Genomic DNA, 17,191 nt, shown 5'->3' on the forward strand with positions numbered 1-17,191 from the left:
GGGTTAGGGCGGGGCCAAGGGGCACGATGAAACCCTAAATGTAATTAGAAGGATGTCAAAACATGATGGGCCCTTTTAAAATGTTAAAAAAAACCCTAACTCTCATTATTCAATGGCAAGAGTGAAGAACACTGCTAGACCCACTGGACGCTGCCTCCCTTGCCCTCCCCCTACTTGCCCTGCCCACACCCATCACCCTCCCCCATAACCCCCCTCCCCCTACCCTTGCTACCACTCCACCCCTCCCCTTGCCCCTTGCCCTGCCCCTCCCTTCTCTCCCCCCTCCTTCACCATGTCCCCACTTTCCCCAATGTCATGTGAGGACAAAAATTGTGGTCAAAATAAGAAAGATATTAAAGAGTGAGTACACAAATTGTGGTCAAAATAAGTAATATATTTATTTTATATTTGTATACGATTACACCATATCTTTTGTTGGTGGTTGGACCCATCTGCTCCCTTGTCTTACTCTAGCTTGCAACCAACGTGTGACTCCTCGACTCCCTATGGATGCTTTCCAAGCACTATGCCTTCTATTATTTGATACAATTTGAACTGTTTTTGCAAGTTCTGATGCCTTTGCCTTTTCAGACTTCAAAGTCCTTCCTAGTAAACATCTAAAAAACTAGTCGAACATCTCATGCAATGCATTGTTGCGAGTAACACCACCACCATGCCTTGAGTTCTTGAAGTAGGCTGCCTTGGCTCTATAGTGCGACTTCTCCATGCCTTGTGTATTCCAAATTGACAATGGACCCCAATTTTGTACAAACCATGGTCTGTGTGCATAGAGAATATGCTGCAAACATGATAAGAATCAAATCAGCAACAAAAACTGTTTATAAAAGCAAGTGCTAAATATTATGATGGTGCCAAGATTACCATGTAATGCATAATGTGCGACTCCCCCCATGCTTTCACCATTAATTGCATAATCTCTTTCACAGCCATCCTAAACCTTTCATAATACATCTCATCGATTTGAACTTGGCGAAGCAATTTTATCAATGCATCTACCTTTGTTCATACTTTAGCTCTCAAAATTGCTACTTGAGGATGAGAAGCCTTATTGGTCGCGCATACACACAATGCTTTCCACTATTATCAACCCAAACTACTTTGAGACAATGTATGTTTGTCTTTGTCAAGATTGTGGTTCGATATAAATCTCCTTGCCTTCCCTCCACCCATGGACACTTTTGTAGAAAGACTTTATGTTGCCCCAAACATTTTCTTATCCTCCTTAAGTTTGACATGTCCTCCATGAAATCCCATCTCTGACAACAACTTCGCAGCTTCTGCAATGCACCATGTGGATACTTCTTGCAAAATTAAATTCCAAGCATAAACAAGATGCAAATACAACAACTTATCAAGTATGCGCAGTTCTGCATGTAAAGTACATATGTGTACTCTCTCAAGTGGGATGGGCAAGATGGGATCCCACTTTGGATCCTTCTTGTCACGATTGGGATTAGCACCTATGTGCTGGGAGTGTAGGGTGACACTTTAGGTGTAGGCCCGGGGCACTTTTTATGGGTTACTTCTTACTGACCCATGACACAACTCCAGATCCAAGTGAGAAACAATACCCTGTCATTGATCTCCTACTGTCCACGTCTCCTACCCAATCCGAGTCACAAAATCCAGTCAAGATGTTGCCCTTGGTATAGGTGATGCCATAATAAAGTGTGCCTTTGATGTATTTCACCACCCGCATCCCTGCTCTCTAATGGTTCTCCCGGGGCTTATTGGAAAACCTGCTTAGTACACCAGTTGCAAAACTGATGTCCGGCCATGTGTTGCACAGGTAAATCAAGTTGCCCACAAGCCTTCTGTACTTCGCTTTGTCCACCAGTGGTGATGAATCTTTGTTTGAGAGCTTCGCGTCAACCTCCATAGGGGTACCAACTATCTTGCACTCAGCCATGCCAAATGCCTTCAGTATCTCTCCAGCATACTTCAGTGGTGAAATGAAGATCTGTTTTGGCTCTTGCCAAACTTCAATCCCCAAATAGAAATGTATCAGCCTGAGGTCTGTCATTTCAAAGTCTCTTCCTAGCAAATGCTTCGTCTGCGAGATCTTCTCTTCATGGTTCCATGTTATGACAAGGTCGTCCACATAAAGGACCATGATCATACACCTGTCTCCTTCTCTGAAGATATACAAGTTTGCGTCTGATGGGCTCCTCCTAAACCCATTTTGTAGAAAGTAGGCATCAATTCGCTGGTACCATGCTCGTGGGGCTTGTTTCAGCCCTAAAGTGCCTTCTTCAGTTTGCAGACTTTACCTTTTGAACTGGGGATCTCAAAACCTGGTGGTTGTTCCACGTATACCTCCTCCTTAAGATCTCCATTCAGAAAGGTGGATTTTACATGCATCTGAAACACGGGCCAACTTCCTTGGGCAGCTAAATCCAAAATACTGCGAATTGTGGTTAGTCAAGCTATGGGAGCAAAAGTATCTTGATAATCAAAACCGTATCCAATGTGCCATCGGACTTGTACTTGGTCTTGTACACCCACTTGGTTCCGATTACCTTGCATTTTGGTGGTCGATCCACAAGGTCCCAAGTGTTGTTCTTCATTATGGAGCCATACTCCGACTGCATAGCCTCCATCCACCTATCATCACCCTGTGCCTCTTCAAGACACTTGGGTTCATCAGCACGGATCACTTCGGTCATCAAAGCATAGTTGACCAAGTGTTCCTGCGCTCTTCTTTGCTCCTCTAATCTCTTGGACCGGCGGTGTTCGAATGGTTCCTCCTCAATGGCTGGAGGTTCTCTGCCATCCAAAAGCTACTTTACCCACTTTGGGAATGGCTGTTGCCATTGTGGTTTTGCAGGCTCTTCTTCATCTTCTTTGTCTTGAATCCTCCCAAGCACCATTGGGGGAGTTCGGTTTGCTGTTGGTGGCGGTACTGGATGGATATCCTGGTCCTGGTTATCTGGGAAGGAAGTATCCTCCTCCAATTGATGCAGCTGTTCTGAGAAGACCACATGGTGACTTACAATTACCTTCTTGGTAACAAGGTTATAGAGATAGTAACCCTTCGCCTCTTCACTATAGCCCAAGAAAATACACTTTCGGCTCTTCAGTTCCCATTTGGTCCTGGTAGCATCAGGGACATGCACAAAACATACACATCCAAAAACTCTGAAATGTGTAGCTGAAGGTTTCTTACCAGAAAAGGCTTGCAGTGGAGTCATTCCATTCACAGCCTTCGTGTAGCTATGATTCAGGATGTAAACTGCCGTGTGACATGCTTCAGCCCAAAAAGTCTTTGGCAAATCTTTCCCTTTCATCATACTCTGGCCCATTTTGCAGATGACGCGCATCTTGCGTTCTGCTACTCCATTTTGCTATGATGTATGTGGCAGGGGTTTCTGCCTATTGATCCCGTGACTTTTGCAGTAACTTTCGAATTCAGTCGATGTGAACTCTCCACCTCTGTCTGATCTCAGCTTCTTCACCTTCCTCCCTGATTCTTTCTCGACCATTATATGCCATTCCTTGAACCTACTGAAAGCCACATCTTTCATCTTTAAGAAGTAGTCATCGATTAGCGTCATGAAGTAGTAGGAACCACCCAAAGCTTCCGTCTCCATCTTTCCCCTACCTTGTTGCAATAGAAGCACTTGATCTTCTTCTTTCTCTTTTTGTCATCAGAAGAAGATGGGTTACCAGAGTCCTTACCCTTACCTTTCCTTGATCCGGTCCAGAAAGCCGAATCTTCTCCAGTCCTCATCTTTTGACACATCTCCTCCTCCAGAAGCATTGCACTGAAATCCTCAAAGTTGAGGGGCGGATTTCTGTTCTGTGTATTCAGTGCCATAACAAGACCATCGTACTTTGGTGGGAGAATCTGTATGCACCTTTGTGCTAGATTCTCGCTGGTGATGGTGATGCCAATCGAAGTCATCTGATCGCGCAGATTCTTCACACTGGTGATGAACTTCTTTGCCACTTCAGACTCAGACAACTTCTCGTTTGTGAGTTGAGTCTCTAGATTTTAAATCCGCATCTGATTCATGGTCTCATACTGATTTTTCAAGACCGTGCATGCCTCTTCCGCTGTGGTGACATGTTGAATTAACGCCATGACGGAATCACTAACACTACAGACAATAGAACACATCGCATCTGCATTTCTTCTTGTCCATGCGAGAATGTCATCCGCAGTTGGTACTATCTGTTGTCCTGCATTGGCTATGGATCCGGTCTTAGAACTGGCCTCACATCCACCCCAGTAGCAGTGTCCCAAAGCTCATATGTGCTTAGGATGGTCTTCATCTTGAACTTCTAGAGAGGATAGTTAGAGCTGTCCAACTTTCCGCTTTCACCGAATGGTGGGATTCGCAGTCTTGCGGGCTAGGCCATCTCTCACAATCTGCTCGCAAATAGAAACACACTACCAAATCTTCTTTCTAGATTCCAGGCTCTGATACCATGTAAGAAAATAATACAATGTCTATGCTCAACAGATAACAGGATCTCGTACACAAGAGAGAAAACAAGATAGTATGGAGAATAAAAAATTTGATTACTGTAGAACCGTGCGCTCCCTCCCAACCGTGCGCTCCTGTGAAAGAAGCTTCGATGGCATGCTAGAAATAGTAGAAGACGGAGGCTGAATGCTAAGGAATCAGGGTTGCTGTAGCTAGTGATGAAATGGGCTTCACAGGCTTGCTCTTATATAGCCACCAGTCGGTTAGGCTCAATTGGGTGACCGACCCAATGCACCCAAAATGGTCAATTGGGGGTCTAGGCCACCGACCATACAATAGAATGGGTGCACAAAATAGAGCAACTAACCTACGGTCTCCGTTCACCAGAGCCATCCGAGATCATTTGAGGCTCCAAACGGGCCCCACAACCTGAGAGTGGGCTGCCTCGGGAAATGCTCCATCTACCCTCAGTGCAGTCAGTCAAGGGATGCCTTCCCGCACTTGCATGTAGCCTAATTAGTGGTGTGCCAACTCTCTCTGAAGCCGTCCAGCCATCAGGCCACACATGGCTCCCATCTTGTGTCCAAACCAGGACCTACCAGATAACCGAGCTACTCAAATGCCTTCTCCTCATATGGGGGGCTTACAAGTAGAGTTAGTTGGTTCCCGCGTAGTTACATGAGAGTGGAGCATTGATATCTAACACAAGGTTGGTATATAGAATGTTATGCATAAATTAGGAGCTTTCAACAATTTAGATTGCTTATTTAATTGATTTTGTGTTGGTGTAGTGTACTATGTTCAATGCTATATGGTGTGAGGGCAAGAATTTTCGAACACAACAGATTGATGATAAGAGAAACACACAAGATTGCGGCGTCATTGCTAGCTTTGAGGGAGCCAATGGAGCCATGAATGATTATTGTGGCATAATCCAAGATATTATTAAGCTTGACTTTCGACACTTCTTTGTGTATGTTTTGGATGTAAAGTGGTTTAAGGATGTGGTGGAAAGAGGCCCTAATGCAACAATCAAATGCCATGCAAGTGGCTTTGTAACTATTGACTCCACAAAGTTTTGGCAAAGTAAGGGCACACTAGTACTACCGCAACAACGTGAACAAGTATTGTGTACACATATAAAAATACTCACTTTTAAATATTTGATACCTTCGATGAAAGGAAAATAACATGATTGTATTTGTGTTTGAATTAGGTTGTCTATCAACCAATGGTGGATAATAATAGATGGTGGTATGTTATACCTATTAGGCCACGTTCCAAAGTGATGTATAGTACATTTACTAATATGGAGCATATGGAGGATGATCATGGCCATGGACGTGATGATGACCATGATACGAGAGAGGAGGATGATCATGAGATAGGAGATAAAGATATTGAGGCCATTACCCATGAGGACGAGCCTACCATTGGTGATGCTGATTTCAATGAGCACATGAGTAGCACAAGTAGTAGTGGGTTGAATGTATTTGTAGATCTCAACTTTGGTTTGGATTTTGAAGTAGATAGTTTGGCAAGGGTTGATCTCATTGAGGATGAGATTGAACCGTAGCCCATCATTGATATTGTGAAGAGAGTGGGAGAGAAGGAAGGAGTCTCACTAGTAGCTTTCTCACATACACAATGGGGGAATACACACAAAGGTGGAGGCTGAAAACAATTTTCCTCTTCTTAGTTGTGAAAGCCAAAAGAACTCTTAGCACAAAAGGAATAGATGAACCCTATATGTGGGTCTCAAACCAAACTCAGCTAACTAAGGTGGCATACTAACTGAGCCATGAACTAGAGTACATAAAGATAGTTGTCATCCAGCTATTATTCATGGGCGGTGTACCAACTGCATCTGCAGCTAACAAGTCGGTGACATAAATGCACAACGGTTACCCTGGCATATCACGAGTGGAGCTCGATATCTCAACATTCCCCCTTGAGCTCAATCCCAATTCCTGCACACCAAGCAGGTCTCTGAACTTGTGCAGCTTCTCTGTGCCCAATGCTTTCATGAATATGTCAGCCACCTGATCCTCTGTGCTGACATAAACTAGATCAATAAGACCTAGTAAAACCTTCTCCCACACATAGTGATAATGCACCTCAATGTGCTTTGTTCTAGCATGATAGACTGGGTTATTTGCCAAGTGTATACTGTTCATGTTGTCACAATAAATGCCAACTAGCCCATCTGTAGACTGATGCATATCATAAAGTAGCTTATGCAACCAAGCTACCTCACATGCAGCCACTGCTGCACCCCTGTACTTAGCCTATATGCTCGACAAGGCAACTGTAGGTTGTTTCTTGCTGCTCCAAGTGACTGCAACACTCCCAAAAGAGAACACATATCCACTCGTAGATCATCTATAAAAACTACTACCAGCCCAATCAGCATCAGTGTATCCAGGCAACTGTATCTGAACCCCAGTCTCATAAAACAGTCCATACTGCAATGTGGACATCACATACCTCAATATGCATCTAGCCGCATCCAAATGCGGTTTCCTTGGAGCCTACATAAACTAACTTACCAATCCAACAGCATAGCTCAAATCTGGCCTGGTAATAGTCATATAAATCAAACTTCCTACTATGCGTGTGTACATAGTAGGGTCTTCCAAAAGCTCACCTGCATCTGCGCTCAGCTTCACATTCTGCTCCAAAGAAACTAAAATAGGCTTGCAGCCTATCATCCCATATTTGGACAGAATGTCCAATCCATACTACCTCTGCAAGAGCCATATCCCACTTGGTGATCTAATCACCTCAATGCCCAAGAAATAACGCAGCTCTCCCAAATCCTTCATCTCAAACTTCTGCTTCAATATCATTTGCACATGAAGGATATCTTCATCACTATCACCTGTGATGATCAAATCATCAACATAAATGACAAGCAGCATAATACCTTTCTCTGTTTTTCTCACATAAAGTGAGAAATATGCCTTGGAAATCTGAAAGCCAATAGTGACAAGATACTGTCCTATCTTGTCAGACGATGCTCTGGGTGCTTGTTTCAAGCCATACAAGGCTTTCTTCAACCTGCAAAGTCAGGATGAACATCATGAACATAACCTGGTGGCTGCTCCATATAGACCTCTTCTTGCAAATCACCATGCAAGAAAGCATTCTTTACATCCATCTGATGTAAAGACCATCCCTTTGATGCAACCATAGCAATGACTGCTCTTACGGTTGCCATCCTTGCAACTGGACTGAATGTTTCAAGTTCATAATCAATGCCATATGTCTGTGCATACCCCTTGATAACTAATCTTGCCTTGTATCTGTTCACAGAACCATCTACATTGTGCTTCACCTTATAAACCCACTTGTAGCCAATTGCATTCTTGTCTTTAGGCAAAGGCACCGATTCCCATGTAGCATTTGCTTCCAAGGCATCTATTTCTTCATCCATGTCTTTCTCCCATTTTTCTTTTCCCATGGCTTGCTCAAAAGAAGTGGGTTTTGGTTCCTGTATCACTTTGACCATATAGGCATAGTGAATGGCTGTAAATCCATCATATTTTAGCCTATCCACAGGATACCTAGCTCTCGTAGACCTACGCAAAGTAGGCTCACTACTAGGTGCTCTCAAAACATCCCTAGTCTTCCTTACTCTAGGTGTAACAATAGAAGGAATACCCAACTCATCATCAATGCTCTGTTTTGAGCCATTGGATTCACCATCCACATAAGAGTGACCTGCATTCACATCATCCATGGGCTGATCTACTTTCTCTTTTCCTTTTCGTGAGACCTACATACCACTATCTGCATTGCTTTGAGGAGATTCTCCTGATCTCAATCTGCCTGTCCATGGCAAAGTATGTGAACCACTGCTAGAGAACACTATAGGTCCACTAATATTTTGTGATTGCTGCTGTGAATTCTGTGTAGCATTACCATTTTGTGCATCTACATCATCAATCACATTTACTGGTTTATACCAGCTACTCATCTCATAAAAGACAGCATCTCTACTCACTGTAAACTTACGAGTAGAAGGGCTATAGCATCTATACCCTTTCTGTTGTAGAGAATAACCATTAAAGATGCACTTCTTAGCCTTTGGATCCAACTTGGATCTCAACTCATCTGGCACATGAACATAGGCAATGCAACCAAAAACTTTCAAATGAGAAATATCTGGTTTCCTACCAATATACCTCTCCTCTGGCATCATGCCATGTATTGCTGCAGTGGGAGTTCTTTTCATTATATAGACTACTGTAGCAACTACTTCAGCCCAATAATAATCTAGTAGGTATTTTTCATTTAGCATGGCACAAGATACCTCTCCAATATGCCTGTTTTTCCTTTCTGCAAGTCCATTTTGCTGTGGGGTATGACTACATGAATATTGTTGCTTTATGCCATGCTCATGCAAGAACATTGCAAACTCATTTGAGAGGTACTCTCTCCCTCCATCTAACCTTAGGCAATTTATTTGCAGGCCTGTTTCTTTTTCAACCATAGCTTTAAAAGCTTTGAAATGCCCAAACACTTCACTTTTCTTTTTCATAAAATACACCCAAACTTTTCTGTTGTAGTCATCAATAAAAGTGACAAAATAATGACAACCTCCAATAGATGTAGCTTTAGTCGTCCACACATCAGAGTGGATTAATTCTAATGGCTTCTTACTCTCTTGAACATGTCTAGGAAATGGTTTCCTTGCCTATTTTCCAAATGGACAGGCTTCACATACCTTATGCATTTCTGCAACCTTGAACTTAGGCAATCCTGCAACAATATTTTGGGCCTGCATTAATTTAAGTCGCTGTACATTAACATGACCAATGTGTTTATGCCAGATATCAATTTTTGCAACTACACCGGTCCCATGTGCAAACATTGCTACACTCAATTGAGGCATGTCCTCATCCAATGTAAATATCCTGCCCTTCTTCTTTCCTTTTGCTATCAAGCGACCTTTATTTTTCATATCCTCAACAAAGCATCCATGAGGATTAAATATGACCTGCAAGCCTTGCTCAACCATTTGACCAATAGAAACTAGGTTCTTGGTGATATTCGGGACATGAAATACATCAGACAGGTATTTCTTTTTCCTTTGAGTTATATGATCTACTTCTTGTACAAATGTATCATGCTTTTTTTTAAATGTACTCTAGTTTTAATAACATGTCACGCCATTTTTTCTAATTTGATTTTTTAAAATCTTACTTTTTGTCTCTTTTAACAACATGAAGTCCTCTTTTTTTAATGTACTCTAGTTTTAATAACATGTCACGTCATTTTTCCTAATTTTATTTTTTAAAATCTTACATTTTGACTCAAACTTTTGTTTTATAAGAGCCTCTTTTTTTAAAATGCTTTATCTAAAATTATCTCACAAAATGAATTTGGATAGTGCACCAGTCCAAAATTAATGAAATAGGTGTTATGAGGAACTTAGTCATGACTTCTAGCCAAAGAGCTAATGAAAAGATACCTTGGATGATGATAAAGTGGATATAGAAGATGCTGAGACTATGGGTTTAGAAAACCTAGAGGACCATTACTATGGCCCTACAGGTAATAAGCCAAGAGAAGAGTTTAAAAGAGATAGATGTGAAAAAATGATTTCCTTTTGGTAAGGCCAAGTGATGAAATATACCCTATTTGGCTAGGTGTTGCATTGTTAGATGTGGACACAGAAAAGAGATCTAGTAATTATATGAAGGTGTTTGTGCAGTATTGGAGTCCAATTCATAGAGGAAGATGTAGCGATGCAATACGATATGAGTACAATATGCAAATTTCTGGAACAAAAATTGGCGATATATGGGGAATGAGGACCCGTTGGGAGCATGTGGATTCAATAGTATGGAGTTGGAGCATCGTAAAAGTTCCAAATAAAAGAAGTAAGGTTAGAATCCCACAGAATGCAATCTTGAAACCACAAGAGAATCTTCAAATGGCAAAGAACAAGAGTAGGAAGGATGGTATGAGTATTGATGATTTCTTGGATGATTTGTGAAAGATAAAGTCTATTTGAGCAAAAGGCCAAAGACAATTTGTAATGATTGGATGATCTATACTTTCTTTAATGTTCAAATTAATCAATCCACTTTCATGAATGTTTGTTAGATTTAACCTTTGCATTCTACTTTTTTGTACTTATTCATTAGAACTTGGTATCATTTTATGAGAGCAATTTTTATAATAATATTATATTTAAAAAAATTAATTATTAATTATATTAATTAAATTTTTTATCTTAATTAAGAATAATTATTTTAATTATCTTGATTTAAAAAATCAATATACAATAAATTTTCTAATCAACTACGTCAATGAAAATGCTTAGAGCAATGTACACATTGCATATCTACCGCATCATGAACATGGAAACTAATCACAAGAGGTTTCAAAAAAGTTAGTAGCATCGAAACCAAATCGACCTCAGCTCATTTGAATGCACATAAATGCCTTCAACCCAATTCAGTTGTAAGCATTCCAAAATCATAAGAAAACATGCAAAAAGCCACTTACATAAAAGAAACATATGAGGAAATCTCCAATGAACAAAACATATCTAAAAGTACACATTTTCTTGCTCCTTAACCAATTTGAAGCATTCCATTTTCATGAGATTTTCCCACTTTTCCTAATATGGCCTTTGATTCAATCTTTCAAACTCAATCAAATATTTTGTTGGATGCTTAAAAATACATATTGTGGCCATATAAAAACTAAAGGGAAGAACCTTTGAAATTTGCTTTGCAGTGAGTCTTCTGGAGTCCCTTGCTTGTCTAGCAAGTTCATTGCAATCATATGCATAATGCTGGCCATCAATCGGCTCAAATTTACAAATTACAATGCAGCAATAAATTTCTCTGTCTCTTTTAAAACTTTCTTGGAATTTGCTTCTTCACCCTGTTCATGTGGAATTTGTCAAAGGCTTTGTGTGAAGATTTTGCTGAAAGTCTCCTCAAAATGGGTAGGTCCTTCAAACATAACTCCATTGTTAGGGCTACCTATATTTGGACAGGAAAACATGATTGGATGTAAGACTACATTAAGATCATGGGTTTCTTTCCATCCACCAAAGCCTTGAATATTTGCATCGCATAAGATATATCAAGATTCCTATTATTGGTAAAAATAGTTGCCGACTCCACATCTCGAGCATTCATAGCATAGGGATTTTGTCCCCATATATCCAACATCATCTTCTATGATCGTCTCATTGAGATGCAAATTGAGATTCTTTATTGACATGAGCTCATCTTGATCTTCCTCAATGTCTTGATCTGACTCTTCTTCCTCTATATTTTCTCTATCCTCCTCTTTCTCTTGTACCTCAAGTTTCTGAGCGGAGGAACGTTGCCTTTTTTTCAAAGTAGCCTTTGGAATTGTGTCCTCTTTATCTTTTACCTGTACTTTTTGAATGGAGGAACATTTTCTTTTTGTGAAAGTAGCCTTTGGAAATGTGGCCCTTGCAGTATTAATCTTTTCTATTTCACGTCTTTCTTTTCCCTTGATAGGTTGCGCCAACGTGGCTGTGGCTCTCGTCCTTCCTCTTCCTCTATCTTTTGTATTTCTTTAGGCTACAATGGTTGTGTTGCTTCTTCATTTTTTAGATCAAACACAGCATCTCCTTCTATTTCTATCTAAAAGAGTTTGAGTGCAGACCCTTGATGTGGGGCTCCTTGTCTAGGCTGCTTTTGAGCCAAACTAGGAGCTCTCTCATCCTGCTTGTGTCCTCTTTGTTTCTAAACCAAAGTAGCATCCATCTGATCTTACTTGTGCCCTCCATGCTCTTGATTGATTTCATGGTCTATCTTCAGTGAAGATGTCTTAAAGTACTCAACCATTATCTTTTGACGCAACCTACTTGACTCTGCATTTGAAAATGTACTCCATTCATCCATGAGAGCCTGTAATCGAGTTTGTAATTTCTGTAAAGTTTGATGGTGACGGAGGTGGAATTGCGAACCTGTTTAGACCTCTTGATAAGATAAAATGATAGCTTCTAATACTAGGTTGTGAACACTTCACAAAAATATCAAAGTATGGGCTCTTTGGTTCCATAGTAATTCCCACAACCATGCTAGAAGTTATATCTTTCTTAGAGATGCTTGCATTCCATGCCTCTTCATTTTGCTCCATATCTTTCCGTAACATCATAAGATGTAGCTTAGTTTTTCTTTGAATGAGAAACCAAACTTTTCTTCCCATGTGCATGGGAGTCCACTTCCCTTCAAAGTTATCACAGGCATACTCTTTCCCATTGAAATGTAAGGTGGTGCTAGAGACAAAAGCTCTAATCTCTTGAGAGTGCTCCATAATAGTTGAAAACCCTACATAAAAAATAATTCACAAGACTTTAGATACAATGCTTCAATAAAATAGCCATTAAGGCTTTAAATTAAATTACAAACTGAAAGACAATATATTTTGCCCATCATACTCTAATGTGCCCAAGCTGAAAGACAATGCATTTTGCCCATCATACTATAATGTGCCCAAGCTGAAAGACAATGCATTTTGCCCATCATACTGTAATGTGCCCAAGCTGTAACAAAATCTTTGAATGGATGATCAAAAATAGCCTCAAAGGCTTTTACGAGGCTCAATCTATATACATAAATTAAAAATAATAGCCAATAAGGCTTTACAATGAGATGAGAAAAAATAAAACTATGATGTGTCCATCATTAAAAACTGCATTGTGTCCACTAAAACTCTACCCACTGAAACTCTGACACTGATGTGTCATTTGTCATCTAAAACTTTGCTCATAAGGTTGTGTTATGAGTGTGAAACTGCATGTCAACGTAGGACTCTGATTAGGAACTAGTCGGGAATTTTTTAGCATGGCTTTGATTGGTTGTTTTGAATTTCTTTCCTCTATGGATAAACTAATCTCTTCTAATCTAAGCTATACCAACCGTTGAATCAAAGAAAAATCAAGAAATAATTTCTTTTTCATTATATATATACATTTTAATAAGTTATCTTCAATACAAGAGTTATAAACAAATTTTATTTTAATTTAACAAAATATTTAAACTAAATTAAATATATTAAAATTATTTAAATATACATTTATATTAAAATGAATTAAAAATTAATAATATAAATACACTATTTAAAAATATTTAAATTTAAATTTAATAATACATACAAATTACTTTAACTAATAATTAATTAAACCCTCCCTCTCCCCTTTACACTGGATTAACTAATAACTAATTAACTATCTAATTAATCAACTAAATAATTAGCTAATTAATTAATTAACTAATTAATTTACTAACCCCCTCCCCTTATTCCCTGGTGGCTGCGGCCACCAAGGAATAAGGGGAGGGGGTTTACTAACTAACTAACTAATCAACTAAATAATTAGCTAATTAATTAATTAACTAATTAATTTACTAACCCCCTCCCCTTATTCCCTTGCAGTCGCGGCCGCCAGGGAATAAGGGGAAGGGGGTTTACTACCCTTCCCTTATTATGTGGAGGCCGTGGCCATGAGGAATAAGGGGAGGGATAAAATCCCTCAATTGCTCCGTGCACCCTCGCCTTCGCCTTCTGTCATCTATGCGCCTCCTCATTCCATCATCTAGGCGACAAAGATTCGGGCGGGGCGACGTAAGTTTGGGAGGTCGACGAAAGTTTGGGAGGTGATTGGAAGCTAAAGGTGGTGGTGGCAATTAAGGGGTGGTGTTCATTGCATCCCACCTCCCTTCGTCGTTGCATCCCCATCCTTCCATCGCATCCCCGTCTTGTCTCTCCTTCCCATCTCCTTCCATATATCCTTTCTCTCTCTTCTCTTGCTTCTTCCATGTGCCATGGCCTCCCTCTACTTCTCAAAAAGATTCGTTTCCCCTCTCCCTTCTCTCTCAATTTCTAGTTCTAATATATTTAAGAAAAGGAAACATGAATATAAATTCTTCATACCTAGCTAAGCTGGCTGAAGGTTTTGTAGATAGGATGTAGACTCTCCTTGATTCTTCCTCTTGCTCCAATTGATTGAGATAAGAATGAATGAAGAGAAGAAGACCTTTTTATACTTCTTTAGGGCAAATTAAGATTTTCATTTTCTACCCTTCTCTTTCCTTTTTGCGTTTCTTTCTTTCACTATTCTATTTCCTTTTCCTTTCCTTTCACCCTTCTCTTTCTCTCATACTAAGCACAATTGTTCTCAAGTAATTATAATCAATTATTTTCATAATAAACACGCTTTTTTTAAAACTACTTACCTCACAAATAGTTTTCGAATGTCATCCTTCTCTTTCTTTTGATTAATAAATATCCTACTAAGCACAAACGATTTCATAATAATTAGACTCAATTATTTTCATAATAAATACAAGTTTTTTGAAACTACTAACCTCACAAATACTTTTCTAATGTCAATTGTTACTCAAAATTGGCTATCCATTGAATCACACCTTTTTTTAAACTACTAACTTCACAAACTCTTAGGTGTGTTATCCAAACAAGTACTTATCGGATGGGGGCGCCATTTTGCACCCAAGTCGATAGCACCTAGGTTGAGACACTTACAAAGTATTGTGTCCATTGGATAAGCTTTGCATTGTAGATCAAGCATTAAACATCGTTTTTTCCTCAGTGTGATGCACATCCGTAAAAAAACATGCTCCTAAGTGTGTTATCCGAATAAGTACTTATTGGATGGGTGGGCCACATTGCGTGAAACTCAATACCACCTAGGTTGAGGTGTGTGCAAAATATTGTGCCCATCGGCTATGCTTTGTATGGTTGATTAAGAATTAAACATCATTTTTGCCTTACTAGAGTCATGCACAACCACAAGAAAACATAGTCCTAGGTGTGTTATTGGAACAAGTACTTATCGTATGGGTGCCCAACTTTGCACGCAATTCCATACCATCTAGGTTGAGGTGTGTGCAAAGTATTGTGTCCATCGCATATGCTTTGAATGGTCGATCAAGAATTAAGCATTATTTTTGCCTTAGTGTCATGCACAACCATATAAAAACATGGTCCTAGGTGTGTTATTCCAGCAAGTACTTATTGGATGGTCACACCACTTTGCACTCATGTAAATACTACCTAGTTTGAGATGCGTGCAAAGTATTGTGTCCAGTGGATATCATTTGCATGGTCGATTACGCATTATACACCATTTTCCCCGTAGTGTTATGCACCACCATATAAAAACACGGTCCTAGGTGAATTATTTTTTAAAAAGTACTTATAGGATGGGGGCGCCACTTTGCTTGCAACACAATATCACCTAGATTGAATCACATGCAAAGTATTATGCCCATTGGATAGGCTTTACATTGTCGATCAAGCATTAAACACCGTTTTTGCCTCAGTGTGATGCACATCCATAAAAAAACACTCTCCTAGGTGTGTTATCCGAACAAGTACTTATCAGATGGGCGCGCCACATATGGAAGTACTTGGAGATGTTATGCCTTATAATGTTTGCAATAAATTATTTATTGCATGGGATAGAGATGAGACTTATCCAACACGTATCATCGGGAATACAAAGTGCAATTCTTTGGATTTTAGTGTGGAAGATATTTTGCAAATGATATCATTTGCAAATAAGAACATAGTGGAAGGTCAAGTTTTGGGGTTTGAACACTAGGATCAGTGGTCATTTGCGAAGATGAGGATTGTGAAAGTTACTAATGATGGTATGGATGATAACACAACGTCATTGGATGGTCCCTATTATGTGGAAGGAAAATATTTGAGATGGAGCATGCAATTTTTAAGGGACGTGGTTTTCAATGACAAAGATAGAGTATACTACAATTTCAAAGGACTTAAAGAATATGCCTACAAGCTAAGCTTTGTTCCTTCAGACGTGGATGATTTCAATGAACTCAAGTATAAAAGTGACATCTTATCAAGAGTGGATGAGTTCATTGATACCGAGAAAGATAAAGAATTTAGAAGCAATGCCTGCTCTAGAGAGGATGAACTCTTGCATATTGAGAAAGGCAAAGGCATCAAAAGTATTGTCTCTTTAGAATTATATGATTTCAATGAAATCCTCTATAGAAGTGACATCTTACCAGGAGTGGATGAGTTCAGTGGTATTGTGAAGGCAAAAGACTTCAGAAGCGATGTCTTATCTGGAGTCTATGAATTCATGCATGTCGAGAAAGATAAAGATATCATTGGTGAGCTCAATGGTAGTGTGAAGGGAAAAGACTTCAGAAACGATGTCTTATCTGGAGTCTATGAATTCACGCACATTGAGAAAGATAAAGATATCATTTGTGTTGTCTCCTCAACTTGGATGATTTTAATGCACTTAACTATAGAAGCTTGTCCAGAGTGGATGAGTTCATTGGTACCAATAAAGCAAAAGGTTTTAGAAGTGATGTCTCATCAAGAGTGGATGAATTCATACACATTGTCAAGGAGTGCAAAGAGTTCGAAAGTGTTGGCTTATCAAACATGGACGACATGGATATTGACTCAAATGGTCTAACGATTACTACAAAGACAAGAATGAGATCAACAAATGACTATTCGGTATTTGACTTTGACAGTGATAAGATAAACGATGCCACATCCCATGAAAACATGATGACAAATAAATTCAACGTGGAGAAGTGTACAATTTCCAAAAACTTGGATGTACAGAAGAAACCAACAAAGGACTATTTGGTATTTGAATTTGATTATAATAAGATGAAGGATGCAACATCCCATGAAAAGAAAGTGACGAATAAATTTGATAGGGAGAAGTG

The 17,191-nt window shown here is 39.5% G+C and overlaps 1 pseudogene; it reads left to right on the plus strand.

Moving 5' to 3' along the window:
* LOC147903533 (uncharacterized) overlaps positions 1 to 10,455 on the plus strand; it is a 75,880-nt pseudogene extending 65,425 nt beyond the window's left edge.
* The last annotated feature ends 6,736 nt before the right edge of the window (positions 10,456 to 17,191 follow it).

This window comes from Dipteris shenzhenensis, chromosome 3 (assembly GCF_047967505.1).
Source record: "Dipteris shenzhenensis isolate YYH24624 ecotype China chromosome 3, Dip_SZ_1.0, whole genome shotgun sequence".
Classification (NCBI taxonomy): Eukaryota; Viridiplantae; Streptophyta; class Polypodiopsida; order Gleicheniales; family Dipteridaceae; genus Dipteris; species Dipteris shenzhenensis.